A 25,605-nucleotide genomic window follows, 5' to 3' on the forward strand; every position below is an offset into this window, starting at 1 on the left:
GGCAGATTGTATTAAAAAAACAAGACCCAACAATATACTCACCTGACAGGTGAAGATATCTACCAACTGAAGGTAAAATGATGGGGAAAAACATCATTCACATGGACCTCATAAACAAGCAGGGGTTTCTACCCTTATTTCAGTAAACTTCAAGCCAAGAATAGACAAAGAAGGTCATTTCATACTGCTTAAGGGGATTATATATCAATAATATTTAATAGTCATAAATGTTTATGCCCCAAACAATGGAACATCTATGTACATCAAACAAACCCTTCTCAATTTCAAGAATTAAATATAGCAAAACACAATAATACTAGGGGACTTTAACATGCCTCTGATATCACTGGATAGATTTTCCAAATGCACACTAAATAAAGAAGCTATAGAGTTAAAAAATACAATTCATGATTTAGACTTAATAGATATATATAGAATATTTCATCTATCAATAATTGAATACAGTTTCTTCTCAGCAGTACATGGATCATTTTCTAAAGTAGATAATATCTTAGGTGACAAAGCAACTCTTAGCAAACATAATAATAATAATAATAATAATACCCTGCATTCTATCAGATCATAATGGAATTAAATTAAAAATCAATGATAAAATTTAAAAATGCAAGCTACTCTAACACCTGGAGACTATATAGTACATTACTGAATTATCAATGGATAGCAGAAGAAATCAGGGATAAAATAAAAAAAATACTTAGAGGTAAATCAGAATGGTGACACAAAATACAAAAATATCTGGGACACTATGAAGGCAGTTCTTAGAGGAAAGTTCCATTGTATTGAGTTCATTTATTAAAAGAATAACAACATTACATCTCAAAGTCATAGAAAAAGTAGAAAAAGCAACACCAAAAGCAGTAGACAGGAAATAATTAAAATCAGAGCCAAAATCAAAACAAACAAACAAACAAACAAAAGTAATTCAAAAATCAATTAAATGAAAAGTTTGGTCTCTGAAAAAATAAAATAAAATTGATAAACCCTTACATGAACAAAGAGAAAGAGAAAACTCAAATTACTAAAATTTGTGATGAAAAAGGAAATATTGGGATGGACACTACTGAAATACAAACAATAATCAGAAACTATTTTTAAAATTTATAATCCAATAAAATAGAAAATCTTGAAGGCATCAACAAATTTCTAGAGACATATGACCAACCCAAATTGAATCACAAGGACATAAAAAAGTTAAACAGATCAATTTTAAGCGATGAAATTGAAGACACCATCAAAACCTGGCCAACGAAGGAAAGCCCAGGACCAGACAACTCCTCAGCTGAGTTCTACATGACCTTCAAAAAAGAACTAACAACAAATGCTCCTCAAATTATTGCATGAAATAGAAAAGAACACTTCCAAACATATTCTATAAAGCTAGTATCACCCTAATTCCAAAACAAAACACACGAAGAAAAGAAAATTTCAGACCAATATTCCTAATGAACATAAATGTAAAAATTCTTACTAAAATACTGGCAAATCACATACAAAAATATTTGAAAAAGACAGTGCACCATGATCAATTGGGGTTCATCCCAGGGATGTAAGGTTGGTTCAACATATAGAAATCAATAAACATAATTCATCACATCAGTACACTTAAAGACAAGACTCACATGATTATCTAAATAGATGCAGAAAAAGCCTTTGTTCCTGTTCAAAACACTAGGAAAGCTAGGGATAGTAATACCTCAACATTGAAAAAACTGTATATGTTAAACCCAAGGTCAACGTCATTCTAAATGGAGAAAAGTTGAGAAGAGAAAGCATTCCCTTTAAAAACTGAAACAGAACAGGGATACCCTCTTGCACCACTTCTATTCAAAATAGTCCTTGAAACTAGGCAGAGAAATTAGGCAAAAGAAAGAAATTAAAGGAATACTAAAAGGAAAAGAAGAGTCAAACTATCACTATTTGCCAATGACATGGTCCTATATTTAGAAGACCCAAAAACCTCCACCAAAACTTCCAGAAATCATAAAGACTTCAGCAAAGTAATGGATATAAAGACTTCAGTAAAGGATATAAAATTAACACTCATACATCAATGTGTTCCTATACATCAGTAATGAATCAGCCGACAAGAGAAATTAGGGAAACTATCCCATTCACAATAGCCTCAAAAGTAATAAAATAATCGTGAATCAATCTAACAAAAGAGATGAATGACTTCTACAATGAAAATACAGAACACTAAAGAAAGAAATTGAAGAAGACCTTATAGATGGAAAAATCTCCCATGTTTTTGGATAGGTTGAATTAATATTGAGAAAATGGTCATACTACCAAAAGCACTATACAGATTTAATAAAATTCCTAATTAAATTTCAGTGACATTCTTCATAGAAACAGAAAAAGTAATCATAAAATTCATTTGGAAAAAGAGGACCAGAATACCCAAAACTAACCATACTGAGAAAAGTGAAGAGGAGCTATTACAATACCAGACCTTAAAGTATACTACAGAACTATAGTCATAAAAACAGCATGGTACTGGCACTCGTGGTATTGGTCTCCATTTAATTGTGAGGTGGAGAATGGAGATGCAGATGTTGAAATATTACAGCAATATATTTTAAAATATTACATCTAGGCTGACTTGTGAGGACTCATCTTGAGGGAAGAGATTAAATAGTTACTGAGTATCATTCCACAAGCATATTTCCACCTCCATGCTTCTCTTCATGTTGCACAGCCTCGCCTGCTGTGAAAGTAGTGATGAGATTCACAGGACCTGTGATAGGGTGGACAGATGATTGCTTCAGGGTGAAAGTTTTGTATAAGACAATACATTATCTAATTTCTAAGACTAGGTTACCTCAATGCAGCTGCAAAGAATTGACTACACCAGGGAAGGGAATAAAGGTTTGAGAGTTACCTGTATGTATTTAATAACTGGAATCACTGATAAATCATTGGTAAGTATGTTTTATTTTCATTAACCAGAGTCTCAGAGTTATTATCTCATAGGAACATAGGCATAACTATGAGAGAAGGCAAAACATAGGGCATTCAGAAGAAAAGGAGAAAGAAGAAAACTCAAAACCTGGAAAAAAGCATTAATGAAATTGCATTGAGGGTGGGATTTATGTCATAAGTTCCTAACTTCACTGGGATTAGAAGTATTTTACTTCTGATCTCCATCGTGGGTGAGGTGGGTAAAATATGTGTGTCAGTCTGATTGCCTGATAGTTCTTACCTCATTGCACTTGGATGGATAAGTAATTTGAATGGGGAAAATACAGTGGCTCAACTTCAAGGATTTTAGTTGTGGAAATGCCTTGGAAAAGACAGTCTAAATTTATGTGAAAAGAATTTGAGAGCCAGGTGCAGTAGGGCAAGCCTGTAATTCCAGTGACTCTGGAGGCTGAGACAGGAGGATCGCTAGTTCAAAGCCATTGTCAGCAACTTAGTGAGGCACTAAGTAACTCAGTGAGATCCTGTCTCTAAATAAAATATAAAACAGGGGTGGGGATGTGTCTCAGTGGTCAAGTGCTCCTGGGTTGATTCTCTGGTACCGAAAAAAAAAAAAATTGAGAATGCTTAACGTACCTCATAGTGTGAAGAAAGAAGACAGCTGCATGAAACATGTAAAGCATTTCTGCCTCAGAGAATTTCTACTTTGAGGAATTTCTACTTTTCCCCAAACTGAAGGTCTTCCATAAGAGCCATTTAACATATCTTAGTTTATTTTACTATATTGTTTGTTTTCCTTAGTTCAAATCTGAATTAACTTGATATTTATATTTCTTATAAATAGCATGCTTCAAATTATTTTTAATTTAATTGGCTTTTAAATGGTAGATTTAATCATATATTTATAAAGAGAACAAAATGTATATATTGCAGAATATTTGAAGGCACCCTATGAGAAAAGGTGAAATAAAGGACCAACTATTTAACAATTTTCAACTAAATTGGATTTGCTTTGGCTTTTTTCAGGAGATGATTGATTCTCTAAGGACAATCATGTGAAAATAAACATGAATGGTCACTAAGCCTAATTTGCTATTTTTGTTCTGTTTCAGTCTTAAAATATACTAAGCAAATAGAGTAAGATGCTGAAAAAATATATACTCTACCCTGATTAATGGATGCTATAGATATCTTTCTGCTCTGTCTGCTTGGTTAGCTTTGTTTCAAATGTGATACAGATCTCATGCTGCACGGCAAACCCAGAAATAGTCCATGTTCCTTTAAATTCAGGCAATGCATCATTTTCTATTACACTATGTCACACCAGTCTATGACTGTAAAGCATGAGTTATGTGGATATGGACCAGTAGGTGAACTGGTCCCAACAAATGCACTATTTGAAGATCCAAGTAAAATATCCTCATGAAAATATTTTAAAAAATAGAATCATAAATAATAAAAGACATTTTATGAAGGACACTATTTTATTTACTTAAAAAATCAACATTATATTTCCAAAAACTCCAATCCAATATATTTCCAAAGTCTCTGAAAAATACATGTTGATTATATGCATTTATAGGATCTGACTCTTAGAAGTTTCCTGTGTCAAATTTCACCTTTGCTTTATTCAGTTATGGAAAAAATAAATAATGCAACGGATTCTCTCTTCACATCATCTATGTCTAACAAACAATAATGGAAGACATTAAAATGGAGACAAAAGAAAAGCCTTTCAAGGATAAAGATATTTATGTTTGTTGTAAAAATCAGTCTTATTCCAATGTGACCTTAAGGAAGGTGGTGTGATCAAAGTAATGACAAAGCTAAATTGCTATATCATCAAACTATGACTATCATTAATTAATATTTATTAAACCCTGACATGCTTAGCTATTGCAGAAAGTTTAAAGATGTACATAGTTTTAAGAAACACATAGTTTCAAACAAGAGAGAATACAAAATAAATTTTTTAAATCTTGAAAATGCTAGGAAGGAATAATTTTTCAGAGTACGTATTAGTCAGCTTTTTTGCTGCTGTGACTAGAAGTATACAACCAGAACTGCAAAGGAGGAAAAGTTCATTTGATGGCTCACTGTTTCAGAGATCTTAGTCTCTAGATGGCTGGTTCCATTCATCTGGGTTTGAGGTGAGGCAGAACATCATGGCGGGAGAGTGTGGTGGAGGGAAGCCGCTCACAGGATGATCAGAGAGCAGAGAGAGAGTCTCCACTCTCCAGGTACAAAATATATATCCCATTTCCCACCCTCAATGAACCACTTCCTCCAGCCACACCCCACCTGCCTCCAGTTTTCTCTCAGTTAATCTCATCAGGCATTAATTCACTAATTAGGTTAATCATTTCCCCTCCAAACCTTCTTGCATTGTCCCACAACATAAGCTTTTGGGGTACATCTCACATCTAAACCATAACAGAGAAGATGGTGATTTAAAATGTCACAAAACTAAAAGTTTATGCACTATGGAAATCTGATCATTTAGAAATGTTTAAATCAATTTGAGTATGAAGACTGTATTTGAATAGGTTGAGAAGAAACTGAAGAAGACTTTAGGTTTGGTAGAAGTGGAGAAAAACTGGCAATTTTGGTAAACTATGGTAAAATTTCTTACATAGCGGATTACTCAAAGGAGTTTGTAACAAACCTCTTTGAATATCCATATATTCCTAATAATGACCCTAAAACTGGCCTTGCAACTTTGCAAAAAATTATCAGATGTAGAAAAGGCATATATTTGTAACAAGAAGGAAAAAAAAAACTGAAAGGTAATCCAAATTTTAGTACTGCATATTTGGAGAAAGAAATGACCAAAATAATTCATTTAATAATTTTTCATTCAAAACATAAATTATAACAATATATATAAGGAATCGTGGTTCAGCAGTCAGGTGCTGAACCATGTTGGAACTTGAGGTAGGAAAAGTATGTGTTTCTGATATACTTATCAAAATATCTTCCCATATTTGGACTCAGTGGAAAAGTTAATTAAAGGTCTACAACCCAAACCACAATTACTTATAAAACCCCACCTAACCCAGTCTGTTTTCAAACCATATTCAATCTTTAACAAACAATCTGTGATTTGCAGCATTCTCAGAGTTAAGAGTCCTTGGAAACAACTTTTTCACAGCAGAATAACACAAGGTCATAAAACAAAAATCTATATTTAAAGTTCTGGTATTTTTTCACTCTGATTTTTTGCATTCATTTTTATTTTTAAATTACTGTATTGCATTCAAATACTATTTTTCCTGATTTTTGAGGGGTTTTTGTTTGTTTGTTTGTTTTGTGCTTCCCTAAATTTTGCATCTCACTGGCTTCACTACATTCTAGGTTTTGGTTTCAAGTCAGGAATACAATGTAGAATACAACACAGTGTCTACTTTCAAAGAAATAAAATTTTAATATGAAATTTGTTTCCAAACTCTAACCTACAGCCTTTTCCTTCCCTCTTTCCTTTGTGGTATATTTACACATGTATATAATACATTTCGATCATGTCTACCCCACCCATTACTCACCCTTTCACTCCCTCTCCTAGCCCCTTCTTCTACATTCTACACTGTTTTCCTTCTACATTCATTTTATCTTTTTTTGTTTGTTTTTTCCAAAGTTCCACATATGAAAGAAAATGTGATGTTTGTCTTTCTGAATCTGGTGTATTTCACAGAACATGATGATCTCTAGTTCCACTCATTTTTCTGCAAAAGACCTATCATTCTTCTTTGTAATTGTTTACTGACAACTTTAATGATGTTCCAATTACTCAGTGCTTTGATCTTTGGAACATTATTTCACTTTTGCTCTGAAAATCAGATATCTTCCCTTTGTCTCTCCACTCTGTCTCTGCCATGAAAGATTGACCTACATGAACTCTCACAAACAACCTTCCACACCTTACCACTCCCAACTAGGTTCAGCTGATGGGGAACATCAGCAAGAGCCTGGAAAACTGAAGGACTGAGATCAGGAGATCAGGATATTCATTATCCTGCCTACTCTGTTCTCAGGTCTCCTCAACTGGGTATCTTCCTTAACTTCAAACCCTTCTTTGGTAACTTCCTCTTCTCTCTCTCTCTCTCTCTCTCTCTCTCTCTCTCTCTCTCTCCCCCCCCCCCCTCCCTTTTTCTTTTTTCTTTGAACTGAGGTGTGAGGTGTTAGGTGGTAACACTTTTTGTTTGTTTAGTTGTTTGTTTTGATACCAACTTCAACCACTCCTTTGTGAATTATACCTATGTAAATAACAAGTCTCAATTTATCCAGATGTACCCTGTTACCTTGACTGATAACCCTTATATATCTTAGCATTGTGATGATCAACATTATGCTGTCACTAATTACTATTTGTTTTGATGTACTCTTTTACATCTTTGCTTTAATAATTTTCTCTACCCTTTTGTGGATTTTTTAATGTATGTGTGATCCTTTAAAATATTAAGACTTTTGATAGGAATATTCTCAACTTCATATATTACTCTGATACTATAAACATAATGTTAAAAACACAAGTTAACTTTAACTGGTAAAGAAATCTTATTACTGTAGGCATAAAATATCATAAATTAATGTCTTAAAATAGCTATTGAAATGTTGTAGTGTCTCCCATGCTAAACAATCAGCGCTGGGACTGTAGCTCAGTGGTGGAGTGCTTGCCTAGCTTGTGTGAGGCCCTGGGTTAGATCCTCAACACCAAAGAAAGATAAATAAAATAAAGGTATTGTGTCCATCTGCAACTAAAAAATATATACTAAAAATCATAGATTCTTGTACAGCACTATTTCTATGCTTACTTTTGCAATTTGATATTTCTTTCCTTAATGACACTCTATTCAACACATAATTATTGAACATTAACTACTGTAGGGGAAACTGAACTAAGTGTTACCAATAATACATAGGACTTTGTAGCATTATCTATGTGCCCCTAAACAGTCCTTTTTCTTTCTTACTTGATAGTTTGAATCTATATTCAGCTCTGAAAACAGACAAATATAATAAGAAGTACTGAATGGGAGTCTGGAAGCCACCTTACAGTAACATGCATGGACTTTTAGTAAATGGACTTTGTGACCAATATTTTATAATATCATTCTTTTTCCTATTTATTTATTTATTTTTATGTGGTGCTGAGGATTGAACCCAGTACCTCACACATGCAAGGTAAGCATTCTGCCACTGAGAGAGCACTAGTCCCTGACTATTATAATTTTGATCATGTGGGATGTCCCATCTCTGGATTGACAGTTAGTTTTCAAGAAGTTGAAAAATAAGAAGTCCAATAATGGAATGAGTGAAACTGCATAAGCATGGATATCATGAATAATTTAGAAATGTAATTGGTCACTTGTGTCATTACAAGTGTCTATGGAGAACTAAATTTTCAAAGTGTTTAACGAACAAGTTCAAAGAATTTTTCATGAACCATTCATTATTAATTGTAACCAAATTTTTTTTCAGTCTGATAGTTCATTGGCTGTGTTATCTGTATTACAGCCACAGGAATTTTAGTTACATTAACAATTAAAAGTAATATCTTAAATTATTTTCTACTGGTTTCGAGTTAAACTTATTCATTCCCTGCTTTTTTAATGTGTTTATGAGTAAAGACCTTGAGACGTATAGAAAGTCTGCATCATCAACAATAAATAGTGTGATATTATGGACATGGTAAATGCCAATCATGGATTGAATCAAATACTCTGTTGTAATATATTATTTTAAAGAAAAGGGAATAATAAACAGGCATACTTTGATCTATTAATTGAATTACATATTTAAATTGAAGCACATAATTTGTTCAATAATCTGAAAAATTTTAACTTCAAAGCATAGGTGATTATACATATCTTAATCAACACACTAAATATTGGTGAAGGAAAGAAATAGAATCTCTGTATTTCCTGAATGCAGACTGTACCTGGCATAAAGGATCATACCATAGAGGTTAAGAGCACAGCTTTTTGGCTTGCTGGCCAGTTCTTCCACTTAACAGCAGATAATTAACCACTCTATGCCTCTGTTTCCCAATTAGGATATTTGTAGTAGTATATGTCCCATAAGTTTCTCATGAGAAATAAATGAACACATGTAAATAGTGACTGTACAGGCAAATGCTCAAAAACAATTATCTACTGTATTTATATCTATCATATCACTTATTCCTTCTTATAACAATATTTTGAGATTTGCATAATGCCTACTTTTACTGGAAAAGAAACCCAGATACAAATATATGATTTATTTGTCTCATTACCCCAAAAATTGGAACCTACATTTGATCATTGCGAAAAGTCAATGTGACCAAATCATGTATATTTAAATAATATCTTTGTTTTGTATTTTAGATTATTTGAGGTTCTAAATTAAGAATTCTGTCAAAATAAATAATATGTGGTTTATTCATTAATTCTGACTGTAGCCTAACTCACTAACTTTGAAAAAGGAGGGAAAAAGAAAAGGAAATTTTAAAAAAGAAAAGAAAAAGGAGATAGTCAAATAGATTTGTTCCCACACCCAAGTAGTCAGTCAGTCAAAAAATAAATAAATAAAAAGGTGAACATGGTGTTTCATATATTCCTTGGTCGTCTCCTAATCTCATTTTTCCCACTGTCTTTATTGTGACTCTTCATGTGATATTTGCTGAGCACTTTACACTTTTCCAATAGACTTTAATTTTTCATCTCATGTATTTTATTGGTTTGCATCATAAACTCAATGACATTACAAAATGTTGTGTCAAGTTTTCCTGTTCAATGGGAAAAAAAATTAACCTCTTCAAAGCTGCCTCTTTACTATGTAGATCGATATCCATCACTAACAATTGCACATCTATGCATGTTGGTTGAGCATCTGTCTTTTGGTTTGTTTCCTTGTCTAATTTGCAGGTTATTCTGCATAACTTTTCACCCTGAATCTGCACTCTTCATGACATAGGTAAAAAAGCACACAGCCAAGTTGCAACATTCTTTCTTTAGAGTGAACATGCAGTGCAAATTCATGCTGTGAGGATCTGCAAAGCTCCTTGAGTCTATGAACAGGTGTGAAAAATGTTGCTGCAATCTGGAAAAGCATATTTTTGACAAACTACTATTCTATTATTTAGGAAACAATGAAATGGTTTACCCACAAAAGAGCAGTTTATAATACTGATATTTTTAATATGAGGGTATAACTGAGAATTTAAATCTAAAAGAATCTCCATTAGTAAACTCTCAGGTAAATAATTAAAAAGTCAAAATCAAAAATACAAACAATAGCCACATATTTTTTACATTAAATCTGCTTTCTCCAGTTTGCATCAGAGAAAGAAATATTTCTTTGCACTAGCTGAAAAGAGTAGAATCCAGATCCTGAATATTTAATAGAAAATAAAATGATATTTATTTTTAAGTGCATTCTACATTCAACACAACTGCATACTCACAACAAATCTATTGCGTTGCCCTGACATAGTTACTGCAAAGGTTTTTCCTTTGCTGTCCCAAGGGCCCAATTGATTTATCTGCCAGAAGCCTAAAGCCCCAAAATAAGATAGCTTTGAGTTTACAGAGGTCATTTTTCATTGTCTAAATAAAAATTTCTAAACAAAAATCTCTCATCCTGTTAACCGCAGGGTCCTTATCTCCCCAGAGGCTACAGCAACCTGAAAGAAGCCATTTCAATTCTTTCATGAAGAAAGATAAAAGCAAGTTTTCGATTAGAAAGCCCAGCAAAACCTTCTTATTAAATGGTGGTAACAGTAACTAGTTGAAAAGGCAAAACTGTTCTAGGATGGTGGGAGGAAAGGAGGAAATTATTATGCATGGGACAAATGTTATACAGGAACTGGAAGACAATCAGAGACAGTGACATTTGAAGAGGCAAAAGGAAGTTTATGAATCCTTATAACTCCTCACAGTTGTTCTCTACCTAAGTCCTTAATAAACTGCCTAGCTTTATCAAGCATGTTTTCTTAATTATGTGTGCCTACTTTTATCAACCAACATTAACTACATGTCACAATAATTATGCATTCAGGCCCATCTCTGATCTGTCATCATTCAAAGTGCTTATGCAGCACAGGCAGAGGTGGAATGTGGCATGCTATCCCAGCTTTAGAATAATAGATTTTGTGAGGCTAAGCTAAAAGGAAAATTATAGAAAATGACTTCATAGACTAAGTTTTGATAAAGAAGATAAACACAGACACTAATGGTGATGCCCTGGGAAAAAATCCAGAACCGTGAAAGAAACAGGATTTTGCTATTTGGAGAAACCTCCAACAACTGAAGGATAAATACAAGCACTGCTAATATTTTGATTTAATTCTTTCAGCAAAATGTAGTAGGAGAATTGAAATAATGTGGGTTCATGTTTATGCTGAACATAATCTAGCTTATCCACCAGTTAAAGTCTTGGTGTATCATTCCTAATATCACTGAAAAAGAAATGGTGCTTGGTGGGTAGGGTGGGAGATTAAGGGGAGTATTTTAATTCAAGAAGTTTAATTTCTCTTTCTTGGTTTGTGCTGTAAATGCATGCCCTATTAATTTTTTAGATTTTTATTTTAATTTAAAATCCTGATATAACAGAGATAACCCCAGATGAGAATAAATATTCTGGCATAATCTATGAAAAATCTGCCTTTTCTTATCTGCCTGTTCTTAGCCTAAGGTAACATCTACAAACATATATTTATTCCTCTCAGACTAGGCACATATTCTGAAAAGCACCTAGCATCTGAAGGTGCTCTTTATTCTGTACCTCATAAAGAACATAATTTTCCTTCCTTACCCAATAAAACAGAAAACTGATATTTGTATATATTGATTATAAAACTTTATTGTTACAAACTAGAGGTTACCCAATGTATGATTTTCCAAAGGTCTGGCTTCATATTAAATTTTTTAATGCTAAAATTATTATATCTGATAGAGAAAATCTAAATTTCTAATACTTTATTCTGCAGAATACTTATTCCTAGTGAATTTAGATAGATGCCATATTGCTCAAAACCACACTAAATGCAAGAATATAAAATAATGAATTTGTGAGTGTGGGTTTGTGTGTGTGTGTGTGTGAGTGTGTGTGTGTATGAGAGAAAGAAAGAAGAGAGAGAGAGAAAGAAAGAAGAGAGATTTGTGTTTTTATTTTTTCTATATCTATGATTAGTAATTGATAATACATGCTTTGAGCAATTTTAGACCAAAATCTATATTTTACTGTCTTCCATGGAGCAGAAATTGGAAGAATTTGTCACCAGTTCATGTGTTACAAGGTCCTAAAACTGCCTCATTAGAACACAGGTGTCCATGAGTCCACCTTCAGGTGAAGTGTAATGGCTTCCTGTTCAGCGATGCATCTTTATATATACCTCAAGTACTGCTTACAGAACTAGTTTCACTGATTTCTAGATATATGGATCTTCCCTCAACCAAAAATACAGTATGCTTCTTCCATGGGCTTCCATTAGAGAGTAGAATGGTGACCTACCTGAACTCGTTGGCTCATCAAAATTCAAACTGAGGATTATGTTGCATTTGGAAAGAAAACTGAAAACTATCCCCCCCATGCACAAATTATGAATTATGCTTTGAATCAGAATGTCCAACTATAAAGTATCTTACATAGGTTCTATTGACCTAACCTATAATTGATGTCATTGAGTTGTGTATTGATGATCCTGACTTACTCTATAGAAGGATTCATACAATAGGCAGCTGTATAAAATACCTATAAATAAAATTACAGTTCATGGAGTAAGGTCACAGAAAGAAATTATCCCCTGAATCACTTGCTGTTCCTTATATAAAGATCACATAGGAAGTGCTACTCAAAAATTGCTATTCAAGACCAAATAGATCTATGCTTCCTCTAAGAAACTATTATAGTTTATTGTTGTTATTAATTTTAAGGTAACATTTTATCAATTTCTTCTAAATTTTCTTATAATTATGTCATTTCAAAATTTTTGGGAAATGGCATGGCATAAGTTATAAAAAGAATGTTTAAAATGATGAACTCACATTACAAAACCAATGCAGGCCAAAGGAAAAGAATAGCAAAATAGAATTGACTGGAGTAGGACAATCATGTTAGTCATAAGGGGAAATGTGGAGGGAAGTAATCTGTAGATGGTACCTGCTCAACCATGTTAGCAGGTAGCAAGTTTGTTTAATCATTCTTCATCTCTATTATTATTATTATTATTATTATTATTATTATTATTTCTTCATCCCTCCTTTATTGAGCCTTGGTAGTGAAATTGCTGTCACTCTTCCAAATAATAACACTGTATTTAAAGATATAGGGACACAGCAGCACCAGCCATGCCTGTCAGGAATAATATATAACCAGATGTCCCCAACAGACTTCTCCTCATGTGTCATTGGATTTAATCAGAATGCATGCAGGAAAAACTAGGTAAGGGAGCAGTAGGCTTTCTGGAACTTAGAATGGAGGTGGCAAGAGAAAGAGTAGGTGTATGTGGCTGGAAGTTTATCAAAACAAAATAAAATAAAACAAAAATAGGCTCTGCCACATTTATTAAGGAACCTCAAAAGAGGCAACTAGATGGGGTGATCCAAGATGGCAGACTGGAGGGATTGCATCTCCAGTCACTCCAGAACCCAGGATTCAAGTAGGAGAGGCATTGAGAGACTCAGACTAAAATAGAACCATGGGGTGAGTCTCCCCCACCTGGTGCAGCTCGGCCAGGCGACAGGTCCAGATTCCAGCGGCTTATTAGAGTAGGGCAGGGCCGCTAGAGTCTCCCCCAGGCAGCCCTGAGGACTCCGGAGGAGGGCTCCTCCCACAGGGCCAGATTCTCCAGCTTCACAGAGCAGGACCCCCAGTGAGAGCCTTTCTGCACACAACCAGCTCCAAGTCCCTGATCCAGCGAGCAGCGAGCTCCGGCCCACCCACAGGTTGCTTCAGAGACCAGGACAGGGCAGCCAGGGACTTCCACAAGCAGCCCAGCTCCCTCCGGTGGGAAGTGCCTTTTTGCCTAGCTTCTCGGAGCAGACCGCCCAGTGAGAGCATTTCTACACAGAGCCAGCCACAAGTCCCCAAGCCAGCGGAAACCTCAGACCCACAAGCAGCCTCTGGGACCAGGGCAGGGCAGTCAAAGACCTCTCCAGGCGTCCCTGCCCCCTTCGGCCGCAGACTTTTTCCACGGGGCGATCCAAGATGGTGGACTAGAGGGTGGCTGCATCTCTAGTCGCTCCAGAACCCAGGATTCAAGAAGGGGAGGCATTGAGAGACTCTGACTAAAGTAGAACCACGAGTGAGTCGCCCCCACCCGGTGAAGCTCTGCCGGGCGGCAGGCCCGGATTCAGGCAGCTTATTAGAGTAGGGCAGGGCAGCTAGAGTCTTCTCCAGGCAGCCTTGGGCACTCCAGCGGTGGGTTCCTCCCACACGACCAGCTTCTCGCAGCAGTCCCCCCAGTGAGAGCCTTTCCACACAGAGTCAGCTCCAAGTCCTGGAACCAGTAGTGGGCTAGGGGCAGTTTTCCTTGGAAGCATTACATTATCAAGTTACTCCAAGACTTCAGGCTACTGAGGCAGGAAGGTGATACACTGGAAATATACAGGGACACTATAAGCCAATAGAAGAATTTTGCAATATCACAAAGTCTCACTGACATCTGACCAATATGAGAAAACAAGGGAAAAAAATGTCCCAAACAAACCTAGATACTATATCAATAAAACCCAATGACAGCACAGCAGAAGAAATGTCAGAAAGGGAGTTCAGAATGTACATAATTAAAACAATCAGGGAAGCAAACGAGGAAATGAAAGAGCAAAGGCAGGCATTGAAGGAGGAGATGAAAGAGCAAATGCAGGCATTAAATGATCGCACCAATCAACAGTTAAAGGAGCAAATAAGGGAAGCAAGAGATCATTTCAATAAAGAGAGATATTGAAAAAAAAACAAACAGAAATCCTTGAAATGAAGGAAACAATAAACCAAGTTAAAAACTCCATAGAAAGCATAACCAATAGGATAGAACACCTGGAAGACAGAACCTCAGATACTGAAGACAAAATATTTAATCCTGAAAACAAAGTTGACCAAACAGAAAAGATGGTAAGAAATCATAAACAGAAACTACAAGAATTATGGGATATCATGAAAAGGCCAAATTTAAGAATTATTGGGATTGAGGAAGGCACAGAGAAACAAACCAAAGGAATGAACAATCTATTCAATGAAATAAAATCAGAAAATTTCCCAAATCTGAAGAATGAAATGGAAAACCAAGTACAAGAGGCTTATAGGACTCCAAATATACAAAATTACAACAGACCCACACCAAGGCACATTATTATGAAAATACCTAACATACAAAATAAAGACAGAATTTTAAAGGCTGTGAGAGAAAAGAACCAAATTACATTCAGGGGGAAACCAATACGGATATCAGCAGATTTTTCAATCCAGACCCTAAAAGCTAGAAGGGCCTGGAACAACATTTTTCAAGCCCTGAAAGAAAATGGATGCCAACCAAGAATCTTATACCCAGCAAAACTTACCTTCAAATTTGACGATGAAATAAAATCCTTCCATGAAAAACAAAAGCTAAAAGAATTTACAAAAAGGAAGCCAGCATTACGTAACATTCTCAGCAAAATATTCCATGAGGAAGAGATGAAAAACAAAGAAGCAAATCAGCAAAGGGAGGAATTATCCTAAAGGAATTGTTAAATAAAGGAGGAAACAAGTTGTGTCAAACAAATAAATAAACAAAATTTAAAAAATGAACCAAATGACCGGGAAACCAAATCATATCTCTATAATAACCCTGAACTAGCCTAAAGGAATAGCCAAATAAAGGAGAAACCAAATCATGTCAAAAAAACAAAAATGACTCAAATGACTGGGAATACAAATCATATCACAATAATAACCCTAAATGTTAATGGCCTGAACTCATCAATCAAAAGACATAGACTGGCAGATTGGATTAAAAAGAAAAATCCAACAATATGCTGCCTGCAATAGATTCATCTCATAGAAAGAGATACCCATAGACTAAAGGTGAAAGGATGGGAGAAAACATACCATGCACACGGACACAGCAAAAAAGCTGGAGTATCCATCCTCATTTCAGATAATGTGGACTTCAAGCCAAAACTAGTCAGAAGGGATAAAGAAGGACATTACATACTGCTTAAAGGAAGCATAAATCAGCAAGACATAACAATCATAAATATCTATGCCCCGAACATTGGCTCATCCATGTACGTCAAACAAATCCTTCTCAATTCCAGAAATCAAATAGACCACAACACAATAATACTAGGCGATTTTAACACACCTCTCTCACCGCTGGATAGATCGTCCAAACAACAATTGAACAAAGAAACCATAGATCTCAATAACACAATCAATAATTTAGACTTAACCGACTTATATAGAATATACCATCCAACAAAGAACAAATACACTTTCTTCTCAGCAGCACATGATCCTTCTCTAAAATAAACCATGTCTTATGCCACAAAGCTACCGTTAGCAAATACAAGAAGATAGAGATACTACCTTGTACTCTATCAGATCATAATGGATTGAAATTAGAAATAAATGACAGAATTAAAAAACAGAAACGTCTCCAATACCTGGAGATTAAATAATACACTATTATATGATGAATGGATAAGAGGAGGGAAATAAAAAAATTCTTAGAAGTAAACGAGAACAAAAACACATCATATCAAAATCTCTGGGACACTATGAAAGTGGTACTTAGAGGAAGATTTATTTCATGGGGCACATTCAACAAAAGAAGTAGAAATCAACAAATAAACGACTTAACACTACAGCTCAAAGCCCTAGAAAAAGAAGAGCAGACCAGCACCAAAAGTAGTAGAAGACAGGAAATAGTTAAAATCAGAGCCGAAATCAATGAAATTGAAACAAAAGAAACAATCGGAAAAATTAACAAAATAAATAGTTGGTTCTTTGAAAAAATAAACAAAATTGATAAACCCTTAGCCACACTAACAAAGAGAAAGAGGGAGAAAACTCAAATTACTAAAATTCGGAATGAACAAGGAAATATCTCAACAACACGAGTGAAATACAAAACATAATTAGAAGCTATTTTGAAAATCTATACTCCAACAAAACAGAAAACTTTGAAGACATCAACAAGTTTCTAGAGACATATGAATTACCTAAACTGAACGAGGAGGACATACACAACTTAAATAAATCAATTTCAAGCAATGAAATAGAAGAGGTCATCAAAAGCCTACCAACAAAGTAAAGTCCGGGACCAGATGGGTTCTCAGCCGAGTTCTACAAAACCTTTAAAGAAGAGCTCATTCCAATACTTCTCAAAGTATTCCATAAAATAGAAGAGGAGGGAACCCTCCCAAACTCATTCTATGAAGCCAATATCACCCTGATACCTAAACCAGATAGAGACACATAGAGGAAAGAAAATTTCAGACCAATATCCTTAATGAACATTGACGCAAAAATTCTCAACAAAATTTTAGCAAATCACATACAAAAATAAATTAAAAAGATAGTGCACCACAATCAAGTGGGTTTTATCCCAGGGATGCAAGGTTGGTTCAACATCCAGACATCAATAAATATCATTCACCATATCAACAGACTAAAAGTTAAGAATCACATGATTATTTCAATAGATGCAGAAAAAGCATTCGATAAAATACAGCAACCCTTCATGCTCAAAACACTAGAAAAAATCAGGGTAGTGGGAACATTCCGTAACATTGTAAAGGCTATCTACACTAAGCCCATGACCAATATTATTCTAAATGGTGAAAAACTGAAAGTATTCCCCCTAAAAACTGGAACAAGGCAGGGATGCCCTCTTTCACCACTTCTATTCAACATCGTTCTTGAGACTCTAGCTCGAGCAATTAGACAATCCAAAGAAATTAAAGGGATATGAATAGGAAAAGAAGAACTCAAGCTATCCCTGTTCGCTGATGACATGACATGTTCATAGCTGCCAGATTGTGGAACCAACCTAGATGCCCATCCGTTGATGAATGGATAAAGAAACTGTGGCATATATATACAATGGAATATTACTCTGCCATGAAGAATGATAAAATTATGCCATTTGCAGGCAAATGGATGAAATTGGAGAATATCATGCTAAGTGAGATAAGCCAGTCTTCAAAAACTAAAGGACGAATGATCTCGCTGATAAGCGGATGAGGACATATAATGGGGGGTAGGAGGGGTTAGCGTTAGGGTTAGGGTTAGGTTTAGGGTTAGGGATAAGGAGGGTGGTAAGAATGGAGGAAGGAAGGACTGTATAGAGGGAAAAGAGGGGTGGGAGGGGTGGGGGGGAAGGGAAAAATAAATAACAGAATGAATCAAAGAACATTGCCCTATGTAAATTTATGATTTTTAATTAAAAAAAAGAGGCATCTAAATACTCATAACTAAGTCCAGAAAATAAGCCCCATATTGAGTACAAAAGCATTATAAAATAGTTGATCAAGTTATAGTGTTGCATTTTCATAATATATATGAGTACTTCAAAATACATTCATTGTAATGGTATTGTATTATCAATAGCATAGATCTCAAAGTCATAATAAACTAGGTGTGAATTTCAATCTTGAAATAGTGGATGTAAATCACATATCAGGAATCTTAATGTTTAATTTCTTTAACCAGTTTTATGTGAGAAGCAATAGATTATCATGGTTTTTAAACTGTATAATCAGTGACAAAGAATAAACTGTGAATTCCTTCCAAATTTTATGCAGTATTCCTGCTTTAGTAGTATGATATGTGATTTGTGTTTTCTTTGCAGAAATCTTTATGTCACATATTCCTTTTATAGGGTTTCAGTTAGGTTTAAGTGGGTAACATAATTCATAAATCCACTTACTTAAGCACATGAAAGTTATAATAGTTAATATTAAGCTTAGTACACATGAAGCACAGTCAAAAGTCTTATTTATATTTTCTGATTTTACCAAGACAATAGTCAAATAAGATAGATAATAATGATATCTCCATATCGTGTTTAAAAACTAAGTGATGCTTTAGGAGGGTATAGAGGCTATTCAATTAGTAAATTGCTGGGCTTCAATTCAAAACCAGGTTGGTCTGATCCCAAAACCTCCTTTATTAACAACTCTACTAATATATCAGGTAATTAAGTAATCAGTCACAATTCAACTAAGCATAACCCTCTATGAAATAGAATCTTAAGGCACACTAATGGTCTAAGAAAAAGTAAGAAATCAAAACAAAACATATACAATGTTATGGATTTATTAAAGGTAAACATCTGAGGAAATTCAACTCAATTTTACATTTGCATCCAATGAAATGTATAACAAAGGTTTATCTTTAGAATAATGACTGACATCAGAATGTTCTTAATCATATACTTTATAAGAAGAAATATTTGAATGTATATTTATGAAAGCTAAAAAAAAATATTCTAGCAAATTTTCAACCATAAAGAAATTAAATGATTTTTGAAAGCTTATAAAGACCTTACTATAGACAGAAAATGTTATGAGATTTCTATTCCCAAATCTTCCATAAAGGAAGATGTAATATAACTGCAAATTTTCTACCAGGAAGGAGAAAAGGTAGTGTATTTAACGGACATTTGTTTTCTGGTGACATGTCTGATAGAATTGTTAAGTACGGATACTATGTATATATTTTGATCCACTGAGTTAGTCCATACTTTATAACAGTTCTCATTGTAGACCATAATTCAACTACTATAGTACACTATATTCTAAAATTCTTAGTTTTTTTAAATGACTCTTAGTTTGACAGATTTAAGCTGGAATTTTTAAAATGCATCTGTTTGAGCTTAAATTGTGGTCCCAAACACCAGCAGGTTTTGTTTCATCTCTCAAATTAAGTAATTAAAAATAATTAAATGTTCTTATGGTTGGAATCTGGAATGTCCCCAAAAGGCTTATGTGTTGAATGAAGGTTTGGTCCCCAATAGAGCAGTGTTCAGAGGTGGGGGTTTTTGGAAGTGATCGGATCATGAAGCCTCTGACCTCATCAGTATATTAACCCATTGATGGATTACTAATTATTGCATTACTGGGAGGTGATGGAAACTGTAGGAGGTAGAACCTAGTTGAAGGGAGTGGGTCACTAGAAACGTGCTTTGGAATGGTATTTCTTGTCCCCGATCACTTCCTTCTCCCCACCTGCTAATTCCCATCTGCCATGAGATGACCACCTTTTTCTTCCATGACCTTCCACCATGAATTTTCTGCCTTGGAGTCAACTGACCATGATCTGAAACCTTTGAAACAGTAAGCCAAAATAAATCTTTCCTCCTCTAAGTTGTTTTTCCCAGGTATTTTGTCCTAGCAATGAAAAGGAAACTAACACAAATGCTACATCTCATCAAGAGAAACTTCCATCCAATCTATGGGTGTGTTTCTTCTGAAATAATTCCAAATGGTCTTTTTCATATTTATCGTCCTCATTTCCAGATTATTCTATTGGACAACAGGATCTTTGGTTCTTGTTGCTTCTTATTGTTTCAAAAAATCAGATATTTCCCCTATTTTATGGTCAATTTCTAAAGGGATAAGGTGTTTTCTAACTATTTAGTTTGAGGGAAAGAATCTGCTATAAAACAAATTGAGACTTATTTGATAAAAGAATAGCAGTGGAAAAACCTCAGAGAAATGAATTCATGGTTTGGTATAACCATTATGAACTAAGAAATACAGATGTTGTTTGGCTTCCTTTCCACGAACCAGTCTCTATTTCCTGTACTTCAAATCATTGACCTGAACCTAAGACGTCTTGCTTAGTTCCATTTTTAACAATATATGTATTTTTTCCTTTTATTAGTGCATTATATTTATACATAATAATTGAGTTCCTTTTGAAAAAATAATACATGCATGGAATTTAATTTACTACATTTTGGTCCTTAGTACCCACTTTCCCTCCCCTCCTCCCTCCCCCTATTTTCTTTCCTCTACTCTACTTGTCTTCCATTCACTCGTTTATTTATTCATATTTGACTTGTGCTTTACAGATACAAATAATGGTAGAATTAACTGTATTATATTTATACATGCACATAACATAAATTTGATAAATTCTTTTCACATTTACTCTTCTTTCCTGTTTCTCCTCTCTCCCTCTCAATCTCTTTCTACTTCACTGATCTTCCCTATACCCTTATGATACCCAAGCCGACTGCCTTTCTCCCTTATTTTGCTTAGCTTTTGTTTTGTTTTAAATATTTTTTTCCAGCACAATCTCATCAATTTTCATATTGTTGTGGAATATATTATTAAGTCATTTATGCTCAGACTGGTACAGCTAGCCCAATTTAAGTAGGTTTAAATTTATACTTAAAGGTCTTTTATCCAGTATTCTATCTACCCAGTCAACATCTATTAAGAACATTAAATATGCTATGTGCTCTGCTAGATGGCATCACCTACATTCTCACCTCATATATGTCTTAGTTGATAAAGTGCCCTACAAGTAAACACAAGTATCTTTTTGAATATAATAGGAAGTATCTTATAGAAAAACCATCATTTCAACTTACATACTTGTAATGTTCCAAAATTTTTGCTTGTAAACCTTTGCAGAAGTTTGACTCACTCTATATTCTCACTGTTCCTTTCAGTTAAAACTATTAAAATACAAACCATAGAACTGGTCAGAATCTTATAGGGAAGCTGAATATAGTCTTCGTTTTCAAGGAGCCTACCTTCTTGTGAGAAGACAGAATAATGAAAAATACAATGTTTTCTCATTTTTAAGTCCTTTAGAGTATTGTGGGAATATAATGTTTGGGGTGTGATGTTCGGACTAGAAGTTTTGTGGAAAGCCTTCCCTGGAAATATTCTGGCTCAGTCCTACAAGGTAAATTTTATTTGGAAACGGTAAAGAAAGTATCTAGGCTAAAGAATTAGCACCAGGGCAAGTTTATAGTGTGGTCAGAGAACTTTAATCAGTTTGGTATGCTTCATGTAATGTATGAGACAGAGTAGTAAACCTAGGTCTGAAGACTCTATACAAGCGCCATGTTAGGCCACTCTAAGTTCAAAATGTACCATAGGTCAACAGGAAGCAATGAAGGCACAAAGGGGGAAGTGAGATAACTAGATTTCCGGTTTGCATTTTAGAATGTTTGCTTTGACTATGATCGTTGCTGCAGGTTGACTAAGGAATAAAACTAAAAGTAAGATCTCTCAGCTAATTATAGGAGGTGGATAAAACTATGTAAGGAGTCCTCTTCTCTTGGTGAGTTCTGCGTCCTCACATACCAAGACCTGAATGTATGGGTTCTGGTTTGCATCTGATTCTGAATTCAAACTCCCTACTTTTCTTTACCTTCAATTCATGAGTGAATTTCCTTATCACCTGATTTTACTTAATCCTTCTCCTGTTCTTTAAGTTTCCTGTCAACTCCTACCAACTTCATTCTGCCTGGCAGGAGAAAGAATAAAGAAATGCAAATAAATTGCATTCTTCAATGAAACAGGACCGTAAATTTATAGCATCAGCCGTTATGTTTACGAATTTCACATACCAAACTATTATAAAAATGACTGGTCACAGTATAGCTCTAATTATTACCTTTACATTTTATGCTTATTCAGTGATATTTACATTTTAGGATATGTAATTTTAGTAGAAGCATATAAAATATCAGTCATTGACATAAAAAATACATATCAAATAGATAAAGTCAAAGAGATAAACAGATAATTTCCAAGTGTTTCAAGTAAAACATTAAAAGAGAAGTGAGTAAGACTATAAACACAAATAAATGTACCACACAAACTTGCAACAATGAAAAGAATTATTTTTCTATTTAGGATTTATTGTTGAACTTATTTGGTAGCTAGAAAAAAAAATCTTTATAAAAAACATCCTGAAACAGCACCATGGAGACTTCACATACACACATACAAAATCCCACTACTATATAGTTTTCCTTGTGGAACCTATAATGTCCTTGATAGAGACCATCATGTATTGGGACACATATGCTGTTTTCTACTATTTCTTTGATTAGCTCTCATTCTTGCTCTTCAGGGTTTCTATCATAATACAAGAAAATAAAATTTTAAGCCCAGAAGGATTTTTACAGTAATACAAGCTATTGATCGGTGCATTTTTTTTTCAACCAGAGCTTACTATTGCATCCAGGTTCCTTACAGCTCCAATATGCCCAGCGGGTTAATATTGGGTACAGTACAAGCTGTTAGAAAACTACCAGTACATTTTCCCCCTCAACATTACTACATATTTCAAGCTCCTATGGGGCAGTAACAAAAATTTTATTTCTTTGTTTTTATCCAAACCTCAGACTTCATGTATGCTTTGAATTATAAAAAACAGTCATGAAATACTTATTCAAATCATGACTTTCCTATGTTGGTTAACCTTAGAACATGTTTAAGGGGCATGTTTGTATCTGTTGTTCTGCTTAGCATGACATATTAAATAGCTCCTCTGGATAGATGACCATGGGTGAACTGTGAGTTACCATGGTGATTATCTTTTCTAATTGGGCATCTTGTCTTTCCACAATCCAGCCCTCCCAGTCTCTGTTTAAACTTCCTTCTGGCTTCTGGTCTCGTGTTCCTTGGCATTTAGCTATACCTAGTCTCTAGAGAGTCAGAGTCTCCTTTATAAGAAGGTTGAGCTTCCTCCAGACATCTTGGCACTGGTGAGGACTGTTCCCAAAGGCAGTTGCTGCTAACCCTGTAACCCAAAGGAGGAAATAGCTGGCTAAGCCCAGACTCAGTACTGGTGGTCATCATATCTTTGAAGATCCAGACAGGCAATGTAACCAACAAGAATGACCCAAGTTCATCAACTCTCGGATGTTCATTGGAAAACTCAATACAACTGTGGTGAAGAAGTCTGATGTGGAGACTATCCTCTCCAAATATGGCTGTGTGACCAGCTGTTCTCTGCAAAGGCTATGCCTTTGTCCAGTATGCCAATGAGCACCATGCCCTGGCAGTCATGCTGGGAGAGAATGGGAGAGTCTGGCTGGGCAGACCCTGGACATCAACATGGCTGGAGAATCTAAGCCCAATAGACCCAAATGGCTAAGGAGAGCAGCATCTGCCATATACAGGCTTTTTGACTACTATGGCCACCTGTCACCTGTGCCAGTACTCAGGGCAGTCCCTATGAAGAGACCCTGAGTTACAGTTCCTTTGTTCCATCCTGTCAAAACTACCATATCTATCAAGCTCTTTGCTTGCTGTACAGCCATCACCACCAGCTCAGCCAAGATCAAGTTAAAGAGCAGTGAGATGCAGACCATCAAGACAGGCTGACACAGATCAAGTCCAATGTCAATGCACTTTTGGCCCACTTGGAGCAAATTGCAGAGGAGCAAAAGGCCAATCTAGGTGATAAGAAGAACAACAGCAACAGCAGCAGGAGTGGTGGTGGCAGTAGTAGCAGTGGCAATAGTGGTAGCAGCAGCTGGCCATCAGCCCCACAGGAGGATGCTGTTTCTGAGGCACTCATGCCCCAGGGAGAAACTCAGACTCAAGATGATGGCAATGAGGAGGGCCTGCTGTCACTTATGGAGGAAGAACTGGAGCACAGCCAGGACGCAGATGCTGAGGATGGGGCCTTGCAGTAAGCAGCCTGAGGGGAGTAGCAGACACCAGCAGAGGCGCATCACTGTCCCAGGCCTCAAGATGGGCACCCACTTCTGGAGTGGGTGCCAGAGGAAAGCTGGCAGTCAGGACTCCTCTTCCCACCTCCACATCCCAGCTAGTGCCATATCCTCTGCAGGTGGCATTATCAGTCTACCATTCCCCATGCACCTTCCCTGTCTGCACACCCAGGCTAGAGGGCAGGGCACAGGGGGTTCCCTAAACTCTGCTTCCGCTCCCCAGGACAAGCCCAGGCTTGGGGTTTTTTCTTTAGTTTTGGAGAGGTGGGCCATACAAGGAGGGGTCCCTGACAATAAAGAGATTGTATCCAAACCTAAAAAAAGAAGTAGCAGCAGCTTGAGTTTCAGAGTCCCTTATTTGCATGAACCCTTTCTCTGATCCTGAGTGGGAACTGGTAATAGGCTCACAGTTTTCCGTTTTATTTGTAGTGACAAAGTAAGAATTTTCAGTTTTGTTTTAAGAATACTTTCCTACTCCTGTTTTATGTGCTTCCAGCTCTATAAAACCCAGAACCAACCCAAACTTTAGAACTAAGTTGAGCTTCAGTTGAGTTCTTCTTATAGAACTCTCTTCTCTCCATGTCTTCCTCCTGGGTTCCTCTCACTGAGGCCCACAGGTATGTTCTGACTTGGCTTACACAATGTCCTGCCAGGTTTAGCTCTAGCTCCTACTTCTCAGTGTAAGAGAGTCAGTATAGGAAAACTAAAATAAATAATATGAAACAAGAATTGCCCTGAAAGCATGCATGTATGTAAACTGCAAAACTTAGACCCTCAACATAGAACAGAAAACAGTTTATTTTCATCATCTGCTGCCAATTTCTCTGAGACATATCCTAGAATCAGATGGAAACTGAGAGAAAGAAAACTTACTTCTAATGCCAGACACATCTAAATACCTCTGAGTGACAAGGATTAACCACAGATCTGGGGTCTTGAAAGTATGTCTGTTTCCACCTAAAAGCTTCGCACCATTGGGGTCTATACACCAAGTA

General features: G+C 35.6%; 1 pseudogene across 1 annotated transcript in view; it reads left to right on the plus strand.

The window, feature by feature from the left end:
* The window catches only part of LOC306665728 (RNA-binding protein Raly-like), a 35,206-nt pseudogene extending 10,632 nt beyond the window's left edge, over positions 1 to 24,574 (plus strand). Inside the window, exon 2 of the transcript in view lies at positions 23,687 to 24,574. The product of the transcript in view is annotated as an RNA-binding protein Raly-like (transcript). The remainder of the gene's footprint in view (positions 1 to 23,686) is intronic.
* The last annotated feature ends 1,031 nt before the right edge of the window (positions 24,575 to 25,605 follow it).

Source organism: Sciurus vulgaris (assembly GCF_902686455.1).
Source record: "Sciurus vulgaris genome assembly, chromosome: 7".
Classification (NCBI taxonomy): domain Eukaryota; kingdom Metazoa; phylum Chordata; class Mammalia; order Rodentia; family Sciuridae; genus Sciurus; species Sciurus vulgaris.